The sequence below is a fragment of the Dendrobates tinctorius genome, unplaced genomic scaffold (assembly GCF_039654945.1).
Source record: "Dendrobates tinctorius isolate UK_male_01 unplaced genomic scaffold, ASM3965494v1 ptg000017l, whole genome shotgun sequence".
NCBI lineage: Eukaryota > Metazoa > Chordata > Amphibia > Anura > Dendrobatidae > Dendrobates > Dendrobates tinctorius.
Window position 1 is genome coordinate 11,405,693 of NW_027361685.1, and position 14,851 is coordinate 11,420,543.

The 14,851-nt window shown below is 49.3% G+C and overlaps 1 protein-coding gene across 4 annotated transcripts in view; it reads left to right on the forward strand.

The window, feature by feature from the left end:
* Positions 1 to 1,414: 1,414 nt before the first annotated feature.
* LOC141082283 (uncharacterized) overlaps positions 1,415 to 14,851 on the forward strand; it is a 29,345-nt gene continuing 15,908 nt past the window's right edge. For 2 of the 4 annotated variants that reach the window (XM_073566224.1, XM_073566228.1), the window contains exon 1: positions 1,415 to 1,548. The gene's annotated coding sequence lies outside the window, so the exon portion shown is untranslated. Of the gene's footprint in view, positions 1,549 to 4,012; positions 4,034 to 14,851 lie in introns of those variants that run through there. The other 2 variants (XM_073566225.1, XM_073566226.1) reach the window with 2 other exon arrangements.

Here is a 14,851-nt window from a genome sequence, read left to right on the forward strand (position 1 = left end):
TCCTGTTTCTCTATTGTGTCAAATACTTATTTCATGCAATAAAATTCCCATTAATTCCTTAGAAATCATAGGATGTGATCGTCTGTTATTTATTGTTAGATTCTGTCTCTCACAGGTGAAGTCTTCCTACAATAACAATTACCGACCTCTCCATTCTCTGTAGGGGGAAACCTGGAAAATCGGCAGAACATCAAAGACTTATTCTCCCCACTGTACCCTAAGAAAATGTGTTCTCCAGGAATCCAATAGCGTCTTCCCTCCCAAGCCTCGCCGGGTGGGCATGAAGCGCCGGACAGTCATCGGGAATTGTCTGACACATTTTGGGGCCGTTTTTACCTATTTCCCCTTTTATAAAGGTAAACTCTGGGGAGAAAACTATTTTTGTGGTAAAATGTAATTATTTTTTCCTCATCGCCCAATGGTATAAAATTCTGGGACACAGATGAGTAATTGAGAGGTGGCGGGTGTAACATGGCGCCTCTTATTGGGGGCTCTGATAATGTGACATGGCCCCTAACACCATAAGAGCAGACTCTGCCCTGTCAGACGGCCCTCCTTCCCTCCTGAGGAGTGTCCGGCCCCTTATGGGGTATTAGCACTCAGGGGAAATTGTGGAACAAGTGGTTTCTGTTTTCTCCTCTTCTCCCGTGTGATAATTACAGACTTGGGGACAGAGCGACATTTTAGTGGCAACACTTCATTCCTCCGCTCAATGTTACACAATTCTGTGACCCCCTGAGGGTTAATAATCCTCCCTGCCCCCTAGATGAGCCCCCAGAGGTGGAGGGGGTAACATGGGGCCACTTGTGGGGTCTCTGCTGTTCTGGTGTCAGAGCTCTTCACACGTCACACGGCGTCCGCCGTCTATCCCAGCCACAATGGCGCCCCTTCCCTCCCGAGCCTGTGGGGTACCGGCCCTCAGGAGACACGGCGCACTGTGCGGCATCAGCGCTCCTGTCACCTTTAGGACAATGATACATTGGGGGGAAAGTCACATTTCTGTGAGGGAAACAGGAAAATTGTCATTTCTTCCTTCCACATTGCTGAAATTCCTGTCACACTGTCCGAATTCAGAGATTGTCCTGTCAGAAAGGAGAAGACAGGGAGCGAAAGGGTTAATAGGACTCACAGGAGGAACCGGCCCAGAAAGCAGAAGGTCCAGGAGTGTCTGCCACATATATGACTGCTCTGTGCACAGGACCTGTGATGAGGTCACAGGAGGGGAGGAGTCAGGGGTCACATGATCAGGCGCCTCAGAGTCTGCCACATATATGACTGCTCTGTGCACAGGACCTGTGATGAGGTCACAGGAGGGGAGGAGTCAGGGGTCACATGATCAGGGGCCTCAGAGTCTGCCACATATATGACTGCTCTGTGTGCACAGGACCTGTGATGAGGTCACAGGAGGGGAGGAGTCAGGGGTCACATGATCTGGGGCCACCGATGCATGGTACAGGACCTGCGATGAGGTAACGATCATGTCATTTAAGGGGGAGGAGCCAGAGAGCTTGCAGGCTGGAAGCTGAGAAGATGGGAAACTTGTGAGAGGTAATGGCGGGAACAGGGAACATGGGGAGGACAGGGGGTGTGTGATAGAGGGGAGCAAGAGGGGGCAGGGGGTGTGATAGAGGGGAGCAAGAGGGGGCAGGGGGTGTGTGATAGAGGGGAGCGGGAGGGGGCAGGGGGTGTGTGATAGAGGGGAGCCAGAGGGTGCAGGGGGTGTGTGATAGAGGGGAGCGAGAGGGTGCAGGGGGTGTGTGATAGAGGGGAGCGAGAGGGCGCAGGGGGTGTGTGATAGAGGGGAGCGAGAGGGGGCAGGGGCTGTGTGATAGAGGGGAGCGAGAGGGGGCAGGGGGTGTGTGATAGAGGGGAGCGGGAGGGGGCAGGGGGTGTGTGATAGAGGGGAGCGGGAGGGGGCAGGGGGTGTGTGATAGAGGGGAGCGGGAGGGGGCAGGGGGTGTGTGATAGAGGGGAGGGGGCAGGGGGTGTGTGATAGAGGGGAGCGGGAGGGGGCAGGGGGTGTGTGATAGAGGGGAGCGGGAGGGGGCAGGGGGTGTGTGATAGAGGGGAGCGGGAGGGGGCAGGGGGTGTGTGATAGAGGGGAGCGAGAGGGCGCAGGGGGTGTGTGATAGAGGGGAGCGAGAGGGGGCAGGGGGTGTGTGATAGAGGGGAGCGAGAGGGGGCAGGGGGTGTGTGATAGAGGGGAGCGGGAGGGCGCTGGGGGTGTGTGATAGAGGGGAGCGAGAGGGGGCAGGGGGTGTGTGATAGAGGGGGCAGGGGGTGTGTGATAGAGGGGAGCGGGAGGGGGCAGGGGGTGTGTGATAGAGGGGAGCGGGAGGGGGCAGGGGGTGTGTGATAGAGGGGAGCGAGTGGGTGCAGGGGGTGTGTGATAGAGGGGAGCGAGAGGGGGCAGGGGGTGTGTGATAGAGGGGAGCGAGAGGGGGCAGGGGGTGTGTGATAGAGGGGAGCGAGAGGGCGCAGGGGGTGTGTGATAGAGGGGAGCGAGAGGGCGCAGGGGGTGTGTGATAGAGGGGAGCGGGAGGGGGCAGGGGGTGTGTGATAGAGGGGAGCGGGAGGGGGCAGGGGGTGTGTGATAGAGGGGAGCGGGAGGGGGCAGGGGGTGTGTGATAGAGGGGAGCGGGAGGGGGCAGGGGGTGTGTGATAGAGGGGAGCGGGAGGGGGCAGGGGGTGTGTGATAGAGGGGAGCGGGAGGGGGCAGGGGGTGTGTGATAGAGGGGAGCGGGAGGGGGCAGGGGGTGTGTGATAGAGGGGAGCGGGAGGGGGCAGGGGGTGTGTGATAGAGGGGAGCGGGAGGGGGCAGGGGGTGTGTGATAGAGGGGAGCGGGAGGGGGCAGGGGGTGTGTGATAGAGGGGAGCGGGAGGGGGCAGGGGGTGTGTGATAGAGGGGAGCGGGTGGGTGCAGGGGGTGTGTGATAGAGGGGAGCGGGTGGGTGCAGGGGGTGTGTGATAGAGGGGAGCGAGAGGGGGCAGGGGGTGTGTGATAGAGGGGAGCGAGAGGGGGCAGGGGGTGTGTGATAGAGGGGAGCGAGAGGGGGCAGGGGGTGTGTGATAGAGGGGAGCGAGAGGGGGCAGGGGGTGTGTGATAGAGGGGAGCGAGAGGGCGCAGGGGGTGTGTGATAGAGGGGAGCGAGAGGGCGCAGGGGGTGTGTGATAGAGGGGAGCGAGAGGGGGCAGGGGGTGTGTGATAGAGGGGAGCGAGAGGGGGCAGGGGGTGTGTGATAGAGGGGAGCGAGAGGGGGCAGGGGGTGTGTGATAGAGGGGAGCGAGAGGGGGCAGGGGGTGTGTGATAGAGGGGAGCGAGAGGGGGCAGGGGGTGTGTGATAGAGGGGAGCGAGAGGGGGCAGGGGGTGTGTGATAGAGGGGAGCGAGAGGGGGCAGGGGGTGTGTGATAGAGGGGAGCGAGAGGGGGCAGGGGGTGTGTGATAGAGGGGAGCGGGAGGGGGCAGGGGGTGTGTGATAGAGGGGAGCGGGAGGGGGCAGGGGGTGTGTGATAGAGGGGAGCGGGAGGGGGCAGGGGGTGTGTGATAGAGGGGAGCGGGAGGGGGCAGGGGGTGTGTGATAGAGGGGAGCGGGAGGGGGCAGGGGGTGTGTGATAGAGGGGAGCGGGAGGGGGCATGGGGTGTGTGATAGAGGGGAGCGAGAGGGGGCAGGGGGTGTGTGATAGAGGGGAGCGAGAGGCGGCAGGGGGTGTGTGATAGAGGGGAGCGAGAGGCTGCAGGGGGTGTGTGATAGAGGGGAGCGAGAGGCTGCAGGGGGTGTGTGATAGAGGGGAGCGAGAGGCTGCAGGGGGTGTGTGATAGAGGGGAGCGAGAGGCTGCAGGGGGTGTGTGATAGAGGGGAGCGAGAGGCTGCAGGGGGTGTGTGATAGAGGGGAGCGAGAGGGGGCAGGGGGTGTGTGATAGAGGGGAGCGAGAGGGGGCAGGGGGTGTGGGAGATGGAGGGGTGTGAGAGGCTGCAGGGTGAGTGAGACGGAGGGGTGCAGGGTATGTGCAGTTCCAGCTTCCAGTGACAGGTGAGTGATGGGAGTGGCGGTGTTGCACCCACCGATCAGACATTGATCACCCATCCTAAGGATACGGATTGGTCATCAGTGGTAAAGTCGTGGCCTCTGTACACAATCTAAGGCTAGTTTCACACTAGCGTTTTTGAGCGCAGCGACGGCCTGCGCACGGCCGTCGCTAAGCCCCGCCCCTGCCGCGCCTCCGCCGGTAGCTCCGCCTACCGGCGCATGACGCTGCATGCGCCCTGCGTCCCCTATCTTTATCTCCCGCTCCCCTTTATCACTGGGGGCACAGGCCATGCGCATTATGCGTTTGGCGGCGCATGCGCCTTTTTGACGGTGCGTCGGCGCAACCAAACTGCAGCAGGTTGCGTTTGGCGCAGGTCGGCGCACTGTCAAAAAGGCTCATACTGCGCACGGAGTGTTCCCATAGTACAGGGCCCCTTTCTTGGCCCCACACAGTGTAATGCCCCCATTATGCCCCTGTAAGCAGGGTTCTGCCCCACAACCAGCTGCCTCGGGCACTTTACCATGGCCGGTACCTCAGATTCCTCCCCGCACCCCTTTCCTTTGGGGCTGTGGCCTTTATAATATCAGGAAACTGTGTCCTCAAGGTCACCTGACCTGGTGCACTATCTAGACTCTTCCTCCCTGAAACTCTCCCTTTCCCCATTGATTCCACATAGACTGCCATCTGTATGGCAGATGGCAGTCTATGTACAAATGCCGCACAGCCCTGAGGATTTGTTCTTATGACTCTCCTTCTAACACCCCTTAGGCTACTTTCACACTTTTTGCAAACGCACATAAAAATGCATCATGCGTTTGTGTGCATTTTTTGCGGGTTTAGGCGCGTTTTTTAAAAAAAATACACATGCTTTTTTTGCGCTGATGTGCGCATTACCATGCGCACGTCAGCACACCCGTAGACTATAATGAGTGGGTGAAAATAAACGCATTGCGTGCACATGAGTTTTTTTGGGACAGGTTGGACGCACAAAAAATGCAACAAGATGCATTTTGTGCGCGCGAGCGCACACTACAAAAAAACGCATGTGTATGCGCACCCATGTAAAACGCAAAAAAGCGCAAGTGTGAAACCAGCCTTATGCAGTATATATGATGCCCCTCACACAGTATAGTGTGTCCACAGTACTGGCATCTCTCACACAAAAGATATTTCCACAGTATCGCCATCCCACCACACACAGTATAATCTTCTCACAGTATCACCATCCCACCACACACAGCATAATCTCACAGTATCACCATCCCACCACACACAGTATAATCTTCTCACAGTATCCCCATCCCACCACACACAGTATAATCTTCTCACAGTATCACCATCCCACCACACACAGTATAATCTCACAGTATCACCATCCCACCACACTCAGTATAATCTTCTCACAGTATCATTATCCCCCACACACAGTATAATCTTCTCACAGTATCACCATCCCCCCACACACAGTATAATCTTCTCACAGTATCACCATCCCACCACACACAGTATAATCTTCTCACAGTATCACCATCCCACCACACACAGTATAATCTTCTCACAGTATCACCATCCCACCACACACAGTATATTCTTCTCACAGTATCACCATCCCACCACACACAGTATATTCTTCTCACAGTATCACCATCCCACCACACACAGTATAATCTTCTCACAGTATTACCATCCCACCACACACAGTATAATCTTCTCACAGTATCACCATCCCACCACACACAGTATAATCTTCTCACACTATCACCATCCCACCACACACAGTATAATCTTCTCACAGTATCACCATCCCATCACACACAGTATAATCTCACAGTATCACCATCCCACCACACACAGTATAATCTTCTCACAGTATCACCATCCCACCATACACAGTATAATCTTCTCACAGTATCACCATCCCACCACACACAGTATAATCTTCTCACAGTATCACCATCCCCCCACCCACAGTATAATCTTCTCACAGTATCACCATCCCACCATACACAGTATAATCTTCTCACAGTATCACCATCCCACCATACACAGTATAATCTTCTCACAATATCACCATCCCACCACACACAGTATAATCTTCTCACAGTATCATCATCCCACCACACACAGTATAATCTTCTCACAGTACCACCATCCCACCACACACAGTATAATCTTCTCACAGTATCACCATCCCACCATACACAGTATAATCTTCTCACAGTATCACTATCCCCCACACACAGTATAATCTTCTCACAGTGTCACCATCCCACCACACACAGTATAATCTTCTCACAGTATCATTATCCCCCACACACAGTATAATCTTCTCACAGTATCACCATCCCACCACACACAGTATAATCTTCTCACAGTATTACCATCCCACCACACACAGTATAATCTCACAGTATCACCATCCCACCACACACAGTATAATCTTCTCACAATATCACCATCCCACCACACACAGTATAATCTTCTCACAGTATCACCATCCCACCACACACAGTATAATCTTCTCACAGTACCACCATCCCCCCACACAGTATAATCTTCTCACAGTACCACCATCCCCCCACACAGTATAATCTTCTCACAGTATCACCATCCCACCACACACAGTATAATCTTCTCACAGTATCACCATCCCACCACACACAGTATAATCTTCTCACACTATCACCATCCCACCACACACAGTATAATCTTCTCACAGTATCACCATCCCACCACACACAGTATAATCTTCTCACAGTATCACCATCCCATCACACACAGTATAATCTCACAGTATCACCATCCCACCACACACAGTATAATCTTCTCACAGTATCACCATCCCACCATACACAGTATAATCTTCTCACAGTATCACCATCCCACCACACACAGTATAATCTTCTCACAGTATCACCATCCCACCACACACAGTATAATCTTCTCACAGTATCACCATCCCATCACACACAGTATAATCTCACAGTATCACCATCCCACCACACACAGTATAATCTTCTCACAGTATCACCATCCCACCATACACAGTATAATCTTCTCACAGTATCACCATCCCACCACACACAGTATAATCTTCTCACACTATCACCATCCCACCACACACAGTATAATCTTCTCACACTATCACCATCCCACCACACACAGTATAATCTTCTCACAGTATCACCATCCCATCACACACAGTATAATCTCACAGTATCACCATCCCCCCACACACAGTATAATCTTCTCACAGTATCACCATCCCACCATACACAGTATAATCTCACAGTATCACTATCCCCCACACACAGTATAATCTTCTCACAGTATCACCATCCCACCACACACAGTATAATCTTCTCACAGTATCACCATCCCACCACACACAGTATAATCTTCTCACAGTATCACCATCCCACCACACACAGTATAATCTTCTCACAGTATCACCATCCCACCACACATAGTATAATCTTCTCACAGTATCACCATCCCACCACACACAGTATAATCTTCTCACAGTATCACCATCCCACCACACACAGTATCACCATCGCACCACACACAGTATAATCTTCTCACAGTATCACCATCCCACCACACACAGTATAATCTTCTCACAGTATCACCATCCCCCCACACACAGTATAATCTTCTCACAGTATCACCATCCCACCACACACAGTATAATCTTCTCACAGTATCACCATCCCACCACACACAGTATAATCTTCTCACAGTATCACCATCCCACCACACACAGTATAATCTTCTCACAGTATCACCATCCCCCCACACACAGTATAATCTTCTCACACTATCACCATCCCCCCCACACACAGTATAATCTTCTCACAGTATCACCATCCCCCCCACACACAGTATAATCTTCTCACAGTACCACCATCCCACCACACACAGTATAATCTCACAGTATCGCCATCCCACCACACACAGTATAATCTTCTTACAGTATCACCATCCCCCCACACACAGTATAATCTTCTCACAGTACCACCATCCCACCATACACAGTATAATCTTCTCACAGTATCACCATCCCCCCACACACAGTATAATCTTCTCACAGTATCACCATCCCCCACACACAGTATAATCTTCTCACAGTATCACCATCCCACCACACACAGTATAATCTTCTCACAGTATCACCATACCCCCACACTCAGCATAATCTTCTCACAGTATCACCATCCCACCACACATAGTATAATCTTCTCACAGTATCACCATCCCCCCACACAGTATAATGTTCTCATAGTACCGCCATACCCCCACACAGTATAATGTTCTCATAGTACCGCCATACCCCCACACACAGTATAATGTTCTCATAGTACCGCCATACCCCCCACACAGTATAATGTTCCTACAGTACCGCCATACCCCCACACACAGTATAATGTTCCTACAGTACCGCCATACCCCTCCACACAGTATAATGTTCCTACAGTACCGCCATACCCCCACACACAGTATAATGTTCCTACAGTACCGCCATACCCCCACACACAGTATAATGTTCCTACAGTACCGCCATACCCCCACACACAGTATAATGTTCCTACAGTACCGCCATACCCCCACACACAGTATAATGTTCCTACAGTACCGCCATACCCCCACACACAGTATAATGTTCCTACAGTACCGCCATACCCCCACACACAGTATAATGTTCCTACAGTTTCGCCATACCCCCACACACAGTATAATGTTCCTACAGTACCGCCATACCCCCACACACAGTATATTGTTCCTACAGTACCGCCATACCCCCACACAGACAGTATAATGTTCTCATAGTACCACCATACCCCCACACTGTACAATCTTCCCATAGTACCGCCATACCCCCACACAGTATAATGTTCTCATAGTACCGCCATACCCCCACCCACAGTATAATGTTCTCCTAGTACCGCCATACCCCCACACAGTATAATGTTCTCACAGTACCGCCATATCTCCACACACAGTATAATGTTCTCATAGTACCGCCATACCCCCACACAGTATAATCTTTTCATAGTACCGCCATACCCCCACACACAGTATAATGTTCCTACAGTACCTCCAAAAATAAAATTAGAGATGAGCAAATATGTTAGGAAAACGATCACCAAACATAAATTCAGCGCTAATATGGTACATTCTGATTCATGATTGGTAAAATGAAAATTTTTCTTATGATCGGAAAAAGTCCGTAACATAAAAGTCGGTAACATTCGGTAAAAGATATAATAGAAGCCAGCAATACACGTGCCACGTTTAGTAAAGTCACAGCCACCAATGTGGGAAACTGGGTTCAAATCCTAGCTCTGCCCTGTTGGACGTAATATACCAGAAGTGGTCCATAACACTATGGTGCCTACCTCAATAAACATGAGAGTGTCTCTTGAACAAAGAGTCTTTCCAGCTGGGACATTGCCCAGATTAACAAGGTCCGCGTCAGATGTCGAGGAACCAAGACAATCTGATGATAAATGGGCTACGGGACCAAACCAACTCAAATGACCACACGGAGATGGGGGTCTCTGTACAGGAGCATTTACTTTATTTTATTCACTTCTTTTATAATCTTTTGCTTAATTATGCAAGGTTCTCAAGTACCAATAGCATCATTTCACTTTATAAGCCAATAATATTGCAAGAAAACCGGAAACTACATATATGTCCGTATCCAAATAGCATAGAAAGTAATATAATGGCATATTCTTCAGAGTAATACACCCCCACCTCCCTTATCTTGCACCTGATGGGAACAGTCTGGTTTCATGACAGTTTGAACTTTTACCTAATTACAAAATTTATCTTACAGCAACAAAAACGGAGAAACGAAGCCTTCAGGAAAAATGGAGAAGTGAAACTTCAGCTCTGATTTTAGTATTAACCCTTCACATTCACCCCTAGATAAATTTTGTTAGCACCTCTGATGATGCATATCTGTTATCCCAAGCTAACAGCTTGAGGGGTACTGGTCTTCACATGACTGATGCTGTGTTACCAGTCATGGCTGTCGCGGTGCACCCGTCCCCCCTGTGTACTGCAGTTCACGAATAACAATTTTTGATAACTGTGGTGGAGATCTTTTGTAGGTAGCCATGTGCTTGGCTTCGACGTCTTCATCAAGTAGCCTTTTGAAATCGGTGCAGAGAAGAGCAGGGGCAACGACGCCTTTGGTATCATCATTAGCTGGCTTAGTGTAGAATTTCCTAATACATACAGAAACACACCAAAGAACAATTTTTAGTATCACATATACAACAAGGATACAGGCAGCAATATGTAACAAGCTTTGTAAAATCCCAGCTATCCAGCCCCCAATTCCCTTAAATCAATTGGCTGGATTGAGAAAGGAGAAGGTGTCTGACCACCAACTGTCCTTATTACGATCATTATCTTTATCGTATTGATCTCTGAGTCATTGTATATCTTGTAACTTTAACTTCTACCAATAATAATATGAAAAATGCGAAAACTAAAACATTATGCCCCCCCTTTATTTGCTATTGGCTTGTTGGGTGATGAGGTGGACTTGATAGGGACCGTCATACAAGGGTTCTAGTCCATGCTTCCTGACATGCCTTTTCACGACTACCAAATCACCAGGCTTCAGGTTATGACAGGTGTCGGTTTCTACTGAATCTGGTAAAGAAGAGGAAACTAGAGCATAGGTGTTAGCAAGATTTTTACTAAGCAGAATAACATTGAACAGCATGGTCAGTTTCTTCTGATAACTGCTGGGGCTGGAAATTTGCAACTGGGGGCCTAGTACCAAACAATATCTCATATGGGGACAAGCAATATTTTGTAATAGGGGAGTACGGATATGGTATAGTACAATGGGTAGGAGCTCTGACCATGGAGCCGTAGTCTCCTGCATCATTTTGGTCAATTGTCCCTTCAGTGTGCCGTTCAGCCTCTCAACTTCACCACTGGATTGTGGGTGGTACGGAGTATGGAGGGCTACAGTGGATCCAAGCATTGTCAGAACTTCTTGGTACACATGAGAAGAAAAGGCCGGGCCTTGATCACTTTCAACAACTTCTGGAACCCCATATCTGCATATGACTTCCATCACCAATTTCTTCGCTGTGGTTTTTGCAGTCATGTTGGTAACAGGGAATGCTTCCAGCCAACTGGAGAACCGGGGCCCAGTAGAATTTTTGCACCAGTGCGAGGGCCTGATTCTTTCCTCGATGTGTAGGTCCATGTGCCCATGTGGCAATAGCAGGGTACATCCGCTTAGGGAGACACACAAGTTGGTCCTTTTTCCAGAGACCATTATTCATTCGTGCCCCATCAGTCTTCCATTGCTTCACCTCTTCCTTTGGAGACATTCTCTGCATCGTCATTAAACAGGGTCCAACAGAAAACTTCAGTCTGTTGTAGATCATCAGGTTCTTGTAGGGTTAATGCTTCTTGTAACTGTTTACACTGAGAGCGTGTGGTCACCACAGTTGGTATGGTTAGTTCAACGGGTAAAAGAGCGGCGGCTTTTGCTTGCATATCCGCAAATGTGTTGCCAACAGTCTGTGGACTGGTCCTAGGACCGTGCGCCTTAACTTTGATAATAGCCACCTGAGTAGGTAATTTGATCGAGTCCATGAGGGTTTTAACAGCTTCAGCATTTTTCACTGGGGTTCCGGCAGTAGTAATAAACCCTCGATTGGTCCATAGAGCCCCAAAATCGTGAGCAATACCAAATGCATACCGTGAGTCCGTGTATATATTAGCCCGTCTGTTCTTGGCCAAAGTACATGCAGTAGACAGAGCCTGGAGTTCTGCTTCTTGTGCTGACTGTGAGGGCGGGAGCGCAGCTGCGTGCACTACAGTGTCCTCTGTGGTAACAGCGTATCCTGTGTGGAATCTACCAAACTCGTCAGCATATCTTGAAACATCCGTGTATAACACCAGATCAGGATCTGGGAGTGGATTCTCACTGACATTTGGTGGAGTAGCTGTTTCTTCTATCAGAAATTGGGAACAATCATGTTGGAGGTAATCCTCATCACTGCCATCTTTCCTTATAGTTCATTATACCGTCTTTCAAGGCATTGTAAAGAGGATGCATTATGCGGGATGCATCCGGTATCCACTGACAACAATAAGTGCATAGTCCAAGAAAACGCTGGAGTTCAGCTTCATCTTTTGGGAAAGGAAGGTTGCTGACAGCTATTTTTCTTTCTTCTGTGAGGTGTCAGACACCCTGAAGGAGAAAGTGACCCAAGAATATCACTTGACCAAGGCAGAACTGAAGTCTCGAGGCCGAAACCCGACAGTTCAGTGCTGCCAGATACTTAAGGAGGCTAACAATGCCAGAAATGGCAAAAGACACCTGCTCATATTTTTTTTGCATACTGGTTGGGACTGTTTTGGGCCCCTTGTGGCATAACTGTGGGAAAGGCATGCAAAATACAGATTTCCTCACTGTCTTCATCTACATAGGGATTATATAACCTAAGAACCATCTGACCATCATCTTGGAATTGTATTTCGGAGCAGAACTGTGATAATAAATCTGCCCCTAGTAAATTTACTGGACATGTGGGAGAGATTACAAACTGAATAGTAACCTCGGGGAAGGGTTTTATGGGGTTTATTACAGTATATTAATTGGGTCTGCCATCTACTCCGATTAAAACAGAGGCCTGTATGACAATCTCCATAAAAGTGTCCGAATCGGGCACAGCGCCAGAATTGCTGACGAGAATTAGCAGGGAGGGGCTGAGGAGTAAGGTTCTCAGTAGCTGAAGTCTGAGGGGGGCGAGAGTTTGCTGTGTGGGCTGAAGGGCACACTTTGTGCTCGCAGCTGCAGTGGGGGCTGGAGGTTGCTAGTTTTGTTTTGTTTTTTTTTCTTTTTCTTTTTCTCTATGCTGAACAGAGCGGGTTAAAGTCTTCTGAAAACTTTTTATTACTTTCAATACATTGTCCGGAGTGGAATTCTCAACGTCAGGTCTAACTGAAATTATTGCCTCTTGCAATTCGGGTCTGAGGCCGGACATCAAAGTGCCACAAAAAGATGTGTATGGGCTTCAATATACAGGGAGAATCCCAGATCTCTAAATACTGCCATAGGACGCCCATAGAACTTCTCGGCAGTCTCCCCTTCGGCCTTTGTGATATCTGTGAGAGAGATAGCTTGGTCCGCTAATTTATCTTGTGCCCAAACCTTTAAAGCATTGCAGAAATCAACACCACTCTCATAGGTTCCCCCATTCAGATTGACATTATACATTATGCCACCCTCAATAATTGGAAAATACCCCTCCCCAACTTTTACTCGAAGTATGTGTAATAGATCTCTTCGGGAAGTGGAATAAATCTCTCAATTTGCTGCCATTTGCCTGTAGAAAGCCATGGGGGAAGACTCTGGATTGGGTAATTGATTGCAAAGGGTGTCTATTTGGGATGGGGTGAAGGGAGTATACTCATAACCACTAGCAATATTAGACATAGCGGGGACTGAGGCTAGCGGCGGATGATAGTAGGTACCGTCAGCGTCTCCTGGTCTCCTTGTACAATTATTATCTAGCAGGGAGACCTCTTCTTTCAAATCATCACTTTTAACTATTTGTCTGCCTTACACATTAGTATCAATCTCAGTTCCTTCTAAACCAATCACTTTCTCACACCAGTCACTTTCTTGAACCACAATACATCCAGTCCTTGCCATAATAGACAATTTTTCCTTCTTCAACATAGCAGTAACAGAAACAATCAGAATTCACTTCCTCTGTTCTTCCTAACACCTTCGTCACACAATTCATGTGCCAAGCCACAAAATTCTTTTCCTTCCACGGATTCTCTCATTTAGCGCTAAATATCCTTACCTTAGTTGTGCACAGATCTGGAGCGGCCGTATCAGTCTGTTCCACCGGGTCAATAATCACCCTCTGGGATACCCAAAATTCGCGGTACTCAGTGAAAGGAGGAGGGCATCTCAGACTATCCCTCCGGACACCTCTGGTTATATATATATATATCTATCTATATATACCTGAGTTATGTATCCTACCCAGTCTTCGATCACGTCACCACGCCCGATTACTAACAATGATCAGGAATTCAGGATATTTTGACTATAAAGAGAGTCACAATCACTGGTCAATCCGGGGTGTCCGTTCCTTATGAGGTACGGTTTGAGCACTGGGCCCCCAACAGGACTGCACCTCTATATGATTCCAGCCATGAATCACCCCACCACGGAGACAAACCTCAGATCCTCTTTGCAGCAACAAGCACAGGAAAACCACACCAACGGTCAGTCTGAACAGTTAACTGCCAAATTACCGTGGTTGTTGTGGGGGATGATCAGTCCTAATTTTCCAGCACCTGTGTCCGCTCCGAGGGTCCTTTGTCTTGTCCTCCATGGGCAGAGGCGTCCCTGTTCGGGGGCCCCACGTTGGGCCGCCAGCTGTCGAGGTAGGGCTAAATTAACCCTTTACGGTTGAGCCAGTGATGTCCAAATTAATCCACAGAGTGTTGCTAGCAACTCAAATGACCACACGGAGACGGGGGTCTCTGTATGGGAGGATCGAGACAGATCACTAGTCCCCTTTATTTTAGTCACTTCTTTTATAATCTTTTGCTTAATTATGCAAGGTTCTCAAGTACCAATAGCATCATTTCACTTTATAAGCCAATAATATTGCAGAAAACCGGAAACTACATATATGTCTGTATCCAAATAGCATAGAAAGTAATATAATGGCATATTCTTCAGAGTAATACACCCCCAACTCCCTAATCTTGCACCTGATGGGAACAGTCTGGTTTCATGACAGTTTGAC